We start from the raw sequence: 15,275 nt of genomic DNA, 5'->3' as shown, positions 1-15,275 counted from the left end.
GCACGGCCAATCCATGCTAACCCGCACTTCTTTGGACTGTGGGAAGAAACTGGAGGATCCGCAAGAAACCCACGCAGACACGGGGGGATTATGCAAACTCCACACAGACAGTGATCCAAGCCGGAAATGGGACCGGGGTCAGCTAACCACTGTGCCACCGTGTTGCCCTGGTAGCAACCTTTTGAGTTTTAATCTCTTCTGTCCAGAATGGAGACTGGCAATTCAGGAACTCCATAGGTGTTGGCCGATCCTTAAACAGTGAAATGTGTGAATGCCAAGGTAACTGTGAGGTACCCTCATCTAATTCCTATTTAAATAGAAAATCACCAGAAACGTGATGGTCTCTGTTGTCCAAATGCCAAAAGTCACGTGATTTGTAGCAGCCAGTTTAACAGCTTGTTTGTTCCAGTTTGCAAAATTATCATGGACAGAATTTACTTGTTCTCTTATTGCCGGCACTCAGTATGTTTTGCATGTGAAGACGGGTGTGCGATTTTTAAAAAATCCTTGGAGGATGTGTTCTAAGTAATAATTCGGCTGCTGGCTTTTATGAGTTTAAAAATACAGGTTGTTTATTTTCACATGCTTATCCCAAATTAACTGCGATCCTAAATTAACTGCAATGCCATATGCAGTCAGTCTCACTCACCCACAAAGGTTATATACAGGCTGCGAACACCTGGAAATTCCCCTCCAACCATCACACAGCCCTGACTTGGAAATATATTGCTTTTCATGCACTGCTGCTGGGTCAAAATCTTGGAATCCCCTTCCTAATAGAACTGCGGATGTTCTTGCAACACGTGGACTGCAGCGGTTCAAGGAGGCTGTTCACCACCGCCTTCTCAAGAGGTGGATAAGAAAGGCTGGCCTAGCCAGTGATGGCCTTGTCCCATGACAAACACAAAATACAGATAAAGCTCATGCACTTTTATAGATAAGTTATCTCAATCACTGATTAAAGTCTTTGATCTCTTACGTGACAAGCTGTAGTCTTTCTTTACAAGGGGCTTGTAAAGTAAAGGGCTCACAGCAGGTTGTGATCTTACTTGCAGTTGAATAACTAGGAGGTTTGATCTCAGGGGAACTTTAAACCGGAACAGGGTATCAATTCTGCTTGCTTGATGTCTCACAGCTTGTTTCCAAGTCTGGTTCACAGACTGAATGAACTGACACTTCTTACGTTTGGTCATTTAAACAGGCAAAGAAAACATGGCTGCCACCATGTGACAAATTCAAAGTTTTTTTCAAATAAGATGTGACGTTCATGTTGATTCCCATCCTGTGCTGTGGTTTAAACTTCAGAGGACTGGAGGCTGTCAGTGTCTTTGTTTTAGAATGACCAATTCAAATCAGATAGTGCCCCATTGATTGGCTGCAGAGGAGGGCATCTACTTACATAGAATAATAGAAACTAGAAGGAGGAGTAGGCCGTTCGGCCCTTTGAGCCTACCCCACCATTCCTTCTGATCATGGCTGATCATTCAATATCCTGATCCCCCCCTTCTCCCCGTATCCCTTGATCCCTTTAGCCCCAAGAGCTTGGCCTCAACTTCCACACATTCAACAGCTTCTGAGTGAAGAAGGCTTTCTTCACCTCAGTTCTGAAAGGTCTACCCCTTATCCTCAAACTATAACCCCTAGTTCTGGTCTCTTCCACCATTGTGAACATTCTTTCTGAATCTACCTTGTCTAACCCTGTTAGAATTGTATAAGTTTCTATGAGATTCCGTCTCGCTGTTCTAAACTCCAATGAATATAATCCTAATTGATATAGTCTCTCCTTCAATCTGGAATTTTCTTTGGTTCTCACTTAAGATAGAGTAAAAGCTTTAATCCACAAAATAATTCAGGTGACCGTCTTTTCTAACCTTTTTGTCCAGTTTTTATTTCAAATAAACAAGTAACTTGAGGTTCAGAATGTGATGAACATAGCAAAAGGATTGACTGAATTTTTATTATACAACATGCCTTTACTGGGCAAGACACTACTCTTAGGTCAAATCCTGGGAAGTAGTCCCCCTCCTAGCAGTGCTGCAGGACAGTTTCATGGAAGGAGACATGTTGCAAATGGCCACTCTGAGACGTAAGCCCAGACAGTCAGTATTAGCAAGTTGAGTAAGAGCGACAAAGCCAAACATTTTCTGAATGATGTCTGCACATATGAACCTTTCAATATAAAAGAAAGAAATCCATTTATGTAGCACCTTCCAGAGGTTCACAGTGTGCCAAAGTGTTTCATAGGCAAGTGTAAATAAATTTGAGCACAACAGATTTCTACAAAAGAGCAAAGAAATTACGAGACAATCTTCTTCTGGTGGTGCAAGTTTAGGATAATTGTTGACCATGACATCAGGAGAATACTCCTTGAATAGCGCCAAGGGTTTTTAGACATCCTGTAAAGAGACAGAAAATTAGTTTTGACAACTCATCCAAAAGTGACATAATGAGGGGCATGACCATTCTGTAAGCCCAACTGAGTTCTTCTTAGTGATATCTTACTTGTGATTGAAAATGCTTTTTGTTGTACTACTGCAATTTTTCATTTAGCATCTTATATGTGTTTACCTTGAAGGTTACAGTGGGAGCAGCTTTGATTACCTCGAGATAAATACTTCATCATGTGGTAGCATTAAAGGAACTTTGATTCCTCATTGAGATAGTCTCAGCTGGCATACTGAAAGTACAGTAAGAAGTCTCATTATGCCAAGTTAATGTCCAGCAGGTTTATTTGGTAACACATGCTTTCGGAGTGTTGCTCCTTCCTCAGGTGAGTGAAGAGTTGTGTCTGTGTCTATGTCTATGTATACCCTGTTTGTGAACACAACTTTTCACTCACCTGAGGAGGGAGCAACACTCCAAAAGCATGTGCTACCAAATAAACCTGTTGGACTTTAACCTGGTGTTGTGTGGCTTCTTACTGTGCTTACCCCAGTCCAACGCCAGCATCTCCATGTACTAAAAGAAGCCTCAGATCAAAGAAAGGAGTAAAACAAAATCAATCCAGGATTCCCCTTCCTGATAGCTATCCACTGACTTCTGCTAGAAAGAGCGGGTATGGACATTGGGTAATCATAGCCGGTGCTTAACTGTTCAATGATCTCCATGGTCTCCAAGGTTGAATTATCTCGAAAAACTTGCTGCTAAGGATCAAATAGCGATCATTGGACAAGACAATAGAGGCCGCCATTGTGGAGAATTGGTCAAGATTCCATTGCAGGACTGCACTATTCTCCCAACCCAATTCTCTGCCCTCTCTTCAAGTGACACATGATGCCCAGATAAACTACTCCAATGTCTTCAAGTGAAAAGTGGGGAAATTTGGTAATGAAAACATATCTGATGACACCAAAGTCGGAGGTGTGGTAGATTGTGAGGAAGGGTGTCGAAGTTTGCAGGGTGACTTGGACAGGTTGCAGAGCTGGGCCACGAGGTGGCGGATGGAGTTTAATGCGGAGAAGTGTGAGGTAATCCATTTCGGTAGGAATAACAGATGTGTTGAGTATAGGGCTAACGGGAGGACTTTGAATAGAGTGGAGGAGCAGAGGGATCTAGGTGTATGTGTACATAGATCCCTGAAAGTTGGGAATCAAGTAGATAAGGTTGTTAAGAAGGCGTACGGTGTCTTGGCGTTTATTGGTAGGGGGATTGAATTTAGGAGTCGCAGCGTCATGTTGCAACTGTACACAACTCTGGTGCGGCCGCACTTGGAGTACTGTGTGCAGTTCTGGTCCCCACATTACAGGAAGGATGTGGAGGCTTTGGAGAGGGTGCAGAGGAGGTTTACCAGGATGTTGCCTGGTATGCAGGGGAGGTCCTATGAGGAGAGACTGAGGGATTTGGGGTTGTTTTCACTGGAAAGAAGGCGGCTAAGAGGGGTTCTTATAGAAACATATAAGATGATTAGAGGTTTAGATAGGGTGGATGGTGATAGCCTGTTTCCTCCGATGGAGAAATCTAGCACGAGGGGGCATGGCTTTAAATTAAGGGGGGGTAGTTATAGGACGGATGTCAGGGGCAGGTTCTTTACCCAGAGGGTGGTGAGGGACTGGAATGCCCTGCCTGCTGCAGTTGTAAATGCGCCTAGTTTGGGGGCGTTTAAGAGATTGGTGGATAGGTTTATGGACGAAAAGGGATTGGTTTAGATTAGTGGGTCAATGTTTTTTTTTAAAAACAAGACTGGTTGGCGCAACATTGTGGGCCGAAGGGCCTGTTCCGCGCTGTAATGTTCTATGTTCTATGTTCTATCTAACAATTGTTCTTTTTCACCAAAGTAATTCAATACTTTGAGCAAATATTGAGGCCCAGGTTTTTGCCCCCAGGTCGGGAGAATTCCTGGCTCCATGAAGCTGACCTTCAGAAATGTCTGTGCGCACTGGTGATTTTCAGTTGTGGTGGGGGGTAACGTGGAGGATGTAGGCTGGATTCAAGGTTGGGCTGGGTGACCCCTGGATTAGTGAGGGGTTGGAATCAGGTTGGGCTATTCAGGGTGTGTATAAAATTGCTCCTTTTGAAATATCTGTTTGAGAAGTTGATCCTCACTGCCTGGGCCTTAGAGCAAACTCCTTTATCAGGTGAGTGTCAAAGCTGTAAACGCCCAACTGTTAGTCGATCCTGGAATAGATGGCCCATCATAGGTTTTCCCAACAGGAGAATTGTCATAGTATATCAATAGTACACTGAATTAAATCACTGGGTGTAATTTCAACACAGCCAAAGAGATAGCATCATCTTGCCAGCAATACCTGGTGCAGATAATATGCAGTCATATAGTTAGTTGGCTAGACTTCATGGATGGATAATGAACAGTATTTTCATTGCTCATTACTCAAGCATGGTGGCACAGTGATTAGCACTGCTGCCTCACAATGCCAGAGGCTGAGGTTCAATTCCCAGCTTGGGTCACTGTCTGTGTGGAGTCTGCACATTTTCCCCATGTCTGCGTGGGTTTCCTCTGGTTTCCTCCCACAGTCCAAAAGATGTGCTGGTTAGGTGCATTGGCCATGCTAAATTCTCCCTCACTGTACCCAAATAGGCATTGGAATGCGCCGACCAGAGGATTTTCACAGTAACTTCATTGCAGTGTTAGTGTAAGCCTAATTGTGACACTAATAATTAAACTTTAAAACTTTAAACATTACCCCAACCACTCACCCTCCTATCACACAGTGGGCCTGTGACCAATTTCCTCACATCTGTACACTATCATGACATAACAGCTTGACTTAGAGATAGTAAGTGAGCAGGGCTGCCAGTGGTCACTGAGCACAATATGCCATCTTGAAGTTATGGCTACAATGTAAGCGGCACCAAGCATCTGTGCAGAGCCATTCTCTCCACCACACTGTGTGTTGATGTAATGTTGACAATGGTTGTGCATGTAGGCACATAAAATTGTGGATGAGAGCAATAAAATCTGAACTGTTCATCACCCGTTTTATCTTGAGTTCTCAGTAGCAAATGGTTGCACAGAAGAGTCGTAGGGAAAAAGATTGGTGCCAGGGACCTGGGTTCAATTCCGGCCTCTGGTCACTGTGCAGAATTTGTATACTCTCCCCGTGCCTTGCCTCTGGGTGTTCCGGTTTCCTCCCACACTCCAAAGATGTGTAGGTTCGGTTGATTGGCCATGCTAAATTGACCCTAGTGTCAGGGGATTAGCAGGGTAAATATGTGGGGTTATGGGAATAGGGCCTGGGTGGTGGTCTGTGGGGACTCAATGGGCTGAATGGCCTCCTCCTGCAATGTAGAATTTCTATCATTCTATGATTCAGTGGCCCCTTGATTCTCAGTGCAGAGCTTGCAGCTCTTAGTTGAGGAGGTCCAAAGACGATAGTTGCCATACTTGCTATTGGAAGCTACCTGCCACAACCAACAGCCTGGGCTGGAATTACTGCTTCGGCAAGTGCTACAGGAAACCACCAGTCACCAGTTCATGGACTGAGTGCCGCAAAATGTTCTGTGACCTGCCGTTATGGCAAGGTGAGTAGATTGAGTGCGTGCTGCAGGTAAGATGTGAGACGGTCACATAACTCTCCCTTAGCATTGAGGCACGTATGTAGAAGCAGCTAATGTAGCTACACAAAAACCTGATGTGAGTAAAGGCACTGTGGTGCATAGGCGCAGTGAGGAACAACTTTTTTTAATGTTTTTGATGTGAGGGTGGCCATAAATTCCTGTTGTCATTTCCAGAGCAAAAGGGCGAAGAACAAAATAGTGATGACTCATACTGGTGGTGGGTCAGTTTACCTGAGGCCCGTAGGAACGGGAACCATGGAGAGCACCAGGATGTCTGAGTTGCCGTCTGTTGGTGACAATTAATCACCATTAGCTGGTGATGGAGGAGGTGCTGAGATCACCTTGGCACATGGCGGTCATGATGGAAGTCACTTTGCTCAGGACAGTGGGATATTGGCATGGCTTGAGGATGGCTTTGAGTCTTAGAATCATAGAAACCCTACAGCGCAGAAAGAGGCCACTGAGTTTGCACTGACCACAATCCCACCCAGATGCTACCTCCATATTCCTACATATTTACCCACTAATCCCTCTAACCTATACATCTCAGGACACTTAGGGGCAATTTTAGCATGGCCAATCAATCTAAGCTGCATATCTTTGGACTGTGGGAGGAAACCGGAGCACCTGGAGGAAACCCACACAGACGTGAGGAGAATGTGCAGACTCCACACAGACAGTGACCCAATTCAGGAATCAAACTAGGTCCCTGGAGCTGTGAAGCAGCAGTGCTAACCACTGTGCTACTGTGCCGCCCTAATGCTGTTGAATCAGGAGGCACTGTCTTGAGGGCAGTGTACGCATGGTTAATGAAGTGGAGTGCACTACAGAATGTTTCCAGAGGTCCCAGCTCCTGCTCACTCTCATTTCTCCTACCCCATCCCTTGGATATTAAGAGGATAAAATGTCCGAGAACACAGCCTCCCATCAGATTAACCAACACTCCACCAACTTAAAAACATAGGGCAGAATATTGTCCCTACTGTACTAAACTCAGGAGCAGGTGTGAGAAACTGTGCCCTGCTACCCTGCTGCAATGGTGGCTTTTCGCACCGTATCATCCATTCTTCCCACATTAATTATGCACGCATGAGAAACATACTGGATCGCTGATAGGCAACCTCTGATTGGCCCACCCCCCCATTAGCACACTGGTTCCCCATTCTGGCCAGCATATTTAAATGACAGCCGTCACATACACTTTCTCAATCTTTCCAGCCAGGAATGTGACAGATCACGCAAATTGCTCCAAAAGGGACAATGACAGTAGCCCCCAGACTCCTCCCTTGAATGTCTGTTGGACATTGCGACCATACCCTTTATCTCCATGATGGCCAGAGGTTCACCACCCTCACCGCTCTGGCCTGGGAAGCACTGCCAGCGGTGGTTTGTGCCAGTGCTGCCCACAAGTCAGCCACCCAGTGCAGCAAGGAGATGAATGATCTTATGATGCCGCCACCAGGGTGAGTCAACCATCTTATCCGTCTTAACTCACACTCACAGGTCTCTCACATAATCACAAAGGACATCATCACTTACTCTCACACCATCTCTCCATCTGGTCTCATCTCCTCTGAAAATCACATCCTCACCATGTCTATGGCAGCTCCTGGCTCCTGTAGGGTGCTTGTTGAGATTGGGATGCTGGAGAGACACTGGGACGTGGCAGCAATATCTGACATCGGATGCTGGAACTCAATCCAGTGTGAACTGACTAGGACGGGTCATGCTGTTGGCACAGTGGTTGCTGGATTGGACGACTGCCGCACGCTATCATCCTGCCCCATCAATCCTACCTGAATGCCAAGCCAGCATTGTTGAAATCTTCGAGGAGAGTGGAAGTGCCAAAACCTTCTCAGCAGCCTTACTGTGCAATTAGAACAATGTGTTCCACAACAGGACATAAACAACACGTACCTGATGACCTGAACTTCGCTCATTACTTCTTCGCTCACAGAAAGCAGTCATAGACTCCCAAATTTAAGAGAGGATACACTTGCATTGGAGGCAGTATGGAATATTTGCCTTTATTAACCAAGACACAGAATGTGAGAGCAGGTTATATTAGAGCTGCATGAAACTTTTTGGAACACAATGTGTACAATTCTGGTAACCACACTACAGGAAGGATACGATTGCACAAGATAGGATGCAGAGGGGATGCACCAGGAGGTTGCCTGGGCTGCAGCGTTTCAGCTATGAAGACAGGCTGGTTAGGCTGTGGTTGGCCTTAGAGTAGAGACAACTGAGGGGGGACTTGTTCGATGTGTAAAAATGATGAGGGACATTGATAAGGTCGATAGGAATAAACCTGTCCTCTTAGCAGTGGGATAAATAACCAGGGGCCATTGATTTATGATAAGGGGCAGAGGATTTAAGAAAAAGCTTTTCACCCAGAGGGCGTTGGGAATCTGGAACTCTCTTTCTGGAAGGGTCGTTGAGGCGGAAACTCTCACAACATTTAAGAAGCATTTAGATGAGTACATGAAACACCATAACATACAAGGCTACAGGCCAAGTGCTGGAAAATGGGATTAGAATAGATTGGTACTTAATGGCTGGCTCAGACATGATGGGCCAAAAGGTCTCTTTGTGTGCTGTAAAACTCGATGTGTCTATGACCCTATGTTGCATGTATCGTGTGACTGCATAATGAGGCCGCAACCAAGCTGTTCATTGTTGTACAGAGTGAGGAATGCTCAGCTTGTCTCCAGCTCTTCCAGGGAACACGGGGGCAATGTGCAAGAGAGAAGACTACTGTCTTACCTGTTACAATTTATTGTTCATTCATTGAGTAGAGGAGGAAGCTGGAGCCACTCTCTCCTAAACATAGGTTTACTCACAAAAATTGAGAACACCGGTACAGAGTCCCTAACAGAGAGAGAAAATAATGGAAAATCTCAGCAAGTATGGCTGCAGCTGTAAGGAGAGAAAAGAACTGACGTTTCGAGACCAGGTGACCCTTTGTCAAAACTAAAAGACATAGAAAATGAAAGATATTTATACTGCAGGGTGAGGGAATGAACGATGAGTCATAGCCACAGGAACAGGGGAAAAGGCTAAGAAGTGCTAATGGCAGTCCATAGAGAGAATAGAAAGTGTGAATGGTCAAATAGCAGAGAAGCTGAAATCAGAGGGTAAACTGTGACAGATGAAGATGTGCTACAGACTCCCTACCCTCTCACCCACGCAGATGGGAACTGCCTTTTATATATCCTTACGAATAATGCTCCAAGCTTTCCCCAGTTCGTAACAGCTGCACTCACTTACAATGAGAACATGCACTCCACTCTAACAGGCTTGCAACATTAACATCGCCCAGAGCACTAATGGGTTCACCACGGCTACACTTGTCACATTGTATTTATCATATTTGAGCACTTTTAAATGTAGTTAGTTTCACTTTGGCGTGACCCAGTGTGTGTTTGTACGCTAGAGAACAGTCAAAATACGAAGGCCCATCTGACCAGTAATTACAAGGACTGAGCTCCATGTTGATGTGCTATCAACAGGAGCAAGGATTTGGGCTGAGGCACAGGAGGGTTTCTTCCTTCTCTGTTGTATCATGTAAGATTCCAGAGGTCAAAGGTTCAAGCACTAAGATGCTCCTGTATCTTTCATTTTCCATCTCAGTGCATTCTTAAGGGGGCCTTAATGATCCAACTCCATGACCAGATGCTGATCAGCAAGTGTATCTCAAGCATGAGTGCTGAATGCAAGACATTCATCAGCACTGTAGTGTTGCCAGGGTGGGGGCAATGTATTGTCCAATTAATATTAGTTGTCTGCTGTGCCCAATACAGTGGCAGCATTGGCATTCCAGGTGAAAAGAGGAAGAGAAAGTTTATTTATTAGTTACAAGTAGGCTTACATTAACACTGCATTGAAGTTACTATGAAAATTCCCTAGTCGCCACACTCCGGCACCTATTCAGGTACAGTGAGGGAGAATTTAGCATGGCCAATTCACCCAACCTGCACATCTCTGGACTGTGGGTGGAAACCGGAGCACACGGAGGAAACCCATGCAGAGAATGTGCAAACTCCACACAGACAGTACCCAAGTTGAGAATCGAACTCAGGTCCCTGGTGCTTTGAGGCAGCATTGCTAACCACTGTGCCACCGTGCCGCCAGGTATTACAGGATGTGATTTTTGCTGTATGTAGAGGCATATATGGAAGCCAGGAATGACACATGTGACACCCAGTTTTTAAACAGGATGATTGACTGGAACGGATGTTCCAAAAGTTCTTTCATGGAGCTGCAATTAACAAGGACCTTTCTGTGAAGGTATGTCAGGGACTGGCTGATGGCAAACATTTTATTGGCGGACTTTATAAAAATCTATTTTAACCAAGGATCTATCTGGCAATGATCCCCTGCGGCAAGGTGTCAGACCTGGATATGTGGTCTTTTCTCCCAGCTGCTCTGTTCCCCTGATGTGGCTGTCATGATTGACTAGCTGTCAGTGTATGCAAGGTGTGAGATGCGGGTGTGAGGCTTGCAGTGGTGCCAAGAGAATGAGATTGTGATGAACATTGGGTTTCAGACCGAGATTGTTGGCAGATGAGTGATGGAGGTAAGATGATTAAGCAGGTTATGAGGTTAACAGTTCACTTGCCTGGATGACAGCAACTTTAATAATGCTCAGGAAGCTTGACACCATCTAGGACAAAGCAGCTGGCTTAATTGGCACTCCTACAACAACATCTTCCAAACCTGCAGACCTGCCATCCTGAAGACCAAAGACAACAGATGCATGGGAACACCACCACCTACAAGTTCCTCTTCAAGTCACGCACCATCTTGATTTGGAACCATACCACTGTTCCTTCACCAGTGCTGGGCCAAAATCCTGGAACTCCTTCCCTATCAGTGGTGGTGAGGGGAGATGTGTTTATTTAATGTGAGGTTAAGAGAAGTGCTCCTGTTCCTCCCAGCCCCACACTCAGGTAGTTATGGGTGCCTTCCTGTCAGTTAGTGCTATGTTATGCCGTGCACGTTCAGCCTCTAACCATAATTTGAATTGATTATTCTGGCTTTTAAGTGCGCCAGAAGCATGCGTACACTCACCCGCCTGCCATGCTGTCAGCTTGGCATCCAACAAAACAGAATTTGCGCAGCCAAATTTCGAGATCACTGTTACCTTACAATAATTACGAATTGGATGGTATTTAACTGCCCTAAGAGCGCCATGGGTGGCATGGTGACACAGTGGTTAGCACTGCTGCTTCACAGTGACAGGTCCCTGAGTTCAATCCCGGCATCAGGTCACTGTCTGTGTGGAGTTTGCATGTTCTCCCCATGGCTGCATGGTTTCCTTCTGGGTGCTCCGGTTTCCTCTCACAGCCCAAAGATGTGCAGGTTAGGTGGGTTGGCCATGCTAAATTGTCCTTGAGTGTCAGGAAGGCTAGCAAGGGGTCACGGAGAGAGGGCCTGGTGGGATTGTTGTCAGTACAGTCTCGATGGGCCAAATGGCTCCCTTATGCACTGTAGGGATCCTATGAAATAACTTTTGATGAGTTGACAGGACTTGCAGCTACTTAAAGCCAAATCACCAAATTTGAGCTATGGTGGTGTAACATTGGTGTCATTCACAATCCATTATTTTGCCTATGGCTATTTGCTTTAATTTGTCAGAAAATGTCATTCTTCCATAAAGAGTTCTCGATCTATCAGTTGTTCCTGACCCCTTTCTTCCATAAACATTATCTCAAAGTTCTGGAATTCTGTGTGTTTCTTTTAAAGAAATAAAAAGCTTTTGGCTGGATCAACAGTTTTGTGAGTAGAGGCCTCTGCACGTCTCTTTCTCTTTACAGATCAGGGTCTTATAGTGGCAGGTGTGAGTCAATCAGCTAAAAGTAGTTGTTCCAATAGGTGTTAATAGCTGTAGGAGGAAGTTAAGCTAGGGAGTAACTCATTCAAGGCTGCACATAAACAGACAGGCTTTTCAAACTGCATGGATTAAGAAGATGCATGAAATGATGCAACCATACCAGAGGGAGACGTGGGCAAGGTGTCCAGCTGGGAATTTGGTGCAGAGGGAGGAAGATTTTTTTAAAGAAATGTTTTTAGTCTCCAGTAGCTGGAGAATTTTCTTTTTTCACCTCCAAACTTAGGAGGATGCCACTTTCTATTACATTAACTGTGTAAATTATTAACAAATTGATGACTTAAGTACATAAAGCTGAAAGAAGTGGCAGGGCAGGTGGTGTTTTTGTGACTGCAGTATGTGGGAATCTGTGGAATGTACTACAATCCCAGACATCCACATCTGCAGAAAGTTTCTGTAGCTCAGGCAAATTAGACTTAGAGTCTTACAGCACAAAAAGAGGCCCTTCAGCCCATCATGTTTATGCTGGCCATCAAGCACCGATCTATTCTAATCCAATTTTCCAGCACTTGGTCCATAGCTGTGTATGCTATGGTATTCCAAGGGCTCAAGTTGTGAGGGTTCCCATCTCCATCACCTTTTTAGGCAGTTCCAGATTTCCACGACCCTGGGTGAAAAAGTTTTTCCTCAAATTTCCTACCCCTGACCTTAAATCTAGGCTTCTTAGCTATTTAACCATCTATAGTCATAGAATTTGTACTGTACAGAACAGGACATTCAGCCCAAGAAGTCTGTCCCGACCACAATCACACCCATTCCCAACATCCCATACATTTACCCTGCTAATTCCCCTGACACTAGGGTCAATTTAGCATGGCCAATCAATCTAACTCGCACGTCTTTGAACTGTGGAAAGAAACCAGAGCACCAGGAGGAAACCCATGCAGACACGTGCAGAACATGCAAACTCCATGCAGACAGTGACCCGAAACTGGAATTGAACCCAGGTCCCTGCCACTGTGAGGCAACAGTGCTAACCACTGTACATCTACTATGGGAAAAAGTTCCTTCCTATCTCCCCTATCTATGTCCCTGGTAATTTTGTACACCTTGATCATCTCCCCCTCAGCCTCCTGTGCTGTAAGGAAAAACAACTCCAACCTAACCAACCTCAGTTTCTCTTCATAGCTGAAACACACAGCCCAGGAAACGTCCTAGGGAATCTCCTCTGTACCCTCTCTAGTGCAATCAAATCCTTCCTATAGTGTGATAACCAGTATTGCACACAATATTCTGGCTGTGGCCTAACAAGTATTTTACACAGCTGTATCATAACCTCCCTGCTTTTATATTTGAGTGGCACAGTGGTTAACACTGCTGCCTCACAGTGCCATGGACCCGGGTTCAATTCCGGCTTCAGGTGACTGTGTGGAGTTTGCATTTTCTCACCTGGGTGAGTTTCCTCTGGGTGCTCCAGTTTCTTCCCACAGTCAAAGGATGTGTGGGTTATGTTGATTAGCTATAGTAAATTATCTATTAATGTCACGGGGATTAGCAGGGTAAGTACATGGGGTTAGTGGGTTAGGGAATGGGTGGGATTGTTGTCAAGCTCAATGAGCCAAATGGCCTTCTTCTGCACTGTAGGAATTCCAAGATATTCAATGCCTTGGCTACTAAAGGCAAGTATCCCATATGCCTCTTTAGCCACCTTATCTCCCTGCCCTGTTGCCTTCAGGGATCTATGGGAAACACCCTAATGCCCCTGTGGTCCTTTGTATTTCCCAGCGTATTCTCTTGCTTTGTTAGTCCTCCCAAAATACATCACCTCACACTTTTCAGGGTTAAATTTCATTTGTCACCGTTCTGCTCACTTGACTAGCCCGTCTATCTTATCTTCTACTCTGAGACTTTTCTCCTTGCTATTTACCACAGGATCAATTTTTGTGTCAACTGCAAATTTACTGGTCTCCTATTAGTTGCTGAGCTACAGAATGCATTGCAGACATTCTGGGACATCAGGTCTAGGAGTGAGTAACCTGGATACTTTATCCCAGGAGGCCGTATGACAAGCTGAACATTTGAATTGGTCATTGGTCAGGAATGGAGAGGGGGAGGGGTGACTGAGTTAGGTAGGAATATTGGATCGGCATGTAGTGATGGAGGAATTTCAGTGCCTGACTTTTTCCAGCTGGAATGAGGTTCTTGCTACCTGTGTGGATGAGGAAAAGGACTGCAAGGCGGATAGGCAGACTGGCCATGGCACCGTGGTGAAGGATGCCATTAAAATGAAAGGAATGAAGAGGGATGTGGTAGTGATCAGACACAGTGTCATCAGAGGGATAGATGCTATTCACTGCAGCTGCAACTGGGAGCTCTGAAGGTTATTTGCATGCCTAGTGCCAGGTTCTCCTTGTGGATAGAGAGGAAACTTGGGAGCAGAAGGAGGAGGATCCACTTGTCATGGTCCATGTGGGATCCAGCTATCTGGGTAAAAGCAGGAATGATGTTCTGCTAAGTAATTTGAGGAGTGTAATGGAGGAAAATGTAAAGTTATTCCTTTTTTTATTCAATTGTGGGACATGGGTGTCACTAGCTGGCCAGCATTTATTGCCCATCCCTAGATGCCCTTGTTCAGGAAGCAGTTGAAGGTCAACCACATTGCTGTGGCTCTAGAGCCACATGTAGGCCAGACTAGGCAAGAGCAGCACATTTCCTTCTCTAAATGACATCAGTGAACCAGATGGATTTTTCTGACAATCAACAATGGTTTCATGGTCATCAGTAGATTCTTAATACCAGATTATTTTTATTGAATTCAAATTCCTCCGTCTGCCATGACAGGATTTGAACCCAGGTCCCCAGAACATTAGCTGAGTTTCTGAATTAATAGTCTAGTGATAATTCCACTAGGCCATTACCTCATCAAGAATAGAAAGCAGAATATTTTTAAAAGATTGGCCCTCCTCAGTGCTCTTTGTATGTTCATACAAAGAACATAAAACTTTAACATGGAGGTACAGCAAGCAAAAGCAAATTATGTATTGGCTTTTATTGCAAGAGGATTGGAGTACAAGCATGAAGAAGTCTTGATACAGTTGCACTGGGTTTTGGTGAGAGCATATCTGGAGGACTGTATGCAGTTTTGGTTTAGAGCGCTGGAATTTTCTGGCCATTCACGCAATCCAGGACCAAATCTCCGTTCACTGCAGTGGGCCAGAGAATTTTACCGGCACGAGCAGCTGGAAACCAACTCCCCCCTCCAACCATATTTAAGAAAGGATATACTTGATATACTTGCAATAGAGGCAGTGTCGCGAAGGTTTACTAAATTGGTTCCTGGAATGACAGTGGGAGGGGGGGGTTGTCCGACAATGAGAGGCTGGTAAATTGGGCCTCTATTCCCTGGAATTCAGAAGAGTGAGAGGCA

This window comes from Carcharhinus amblyrhynchos, chromosome 14, assembly GCF_965287045.1.
Source record: "Carcharhinus amblyrhynchos chromosome 14, sCarAmb.v2.hapA, whole genome shotgun sequence".
NCBI classification, from domain to species: Eukaryota; Metazoa; Chordata; class Chondrichthyes; order Carcharhiniformes; family Carcharhinidae; genus Carcharhinus; species Carcharhinus amblyrhynchos.
This window is presented reverse-complemented; position numbering follows the sequence as displayed.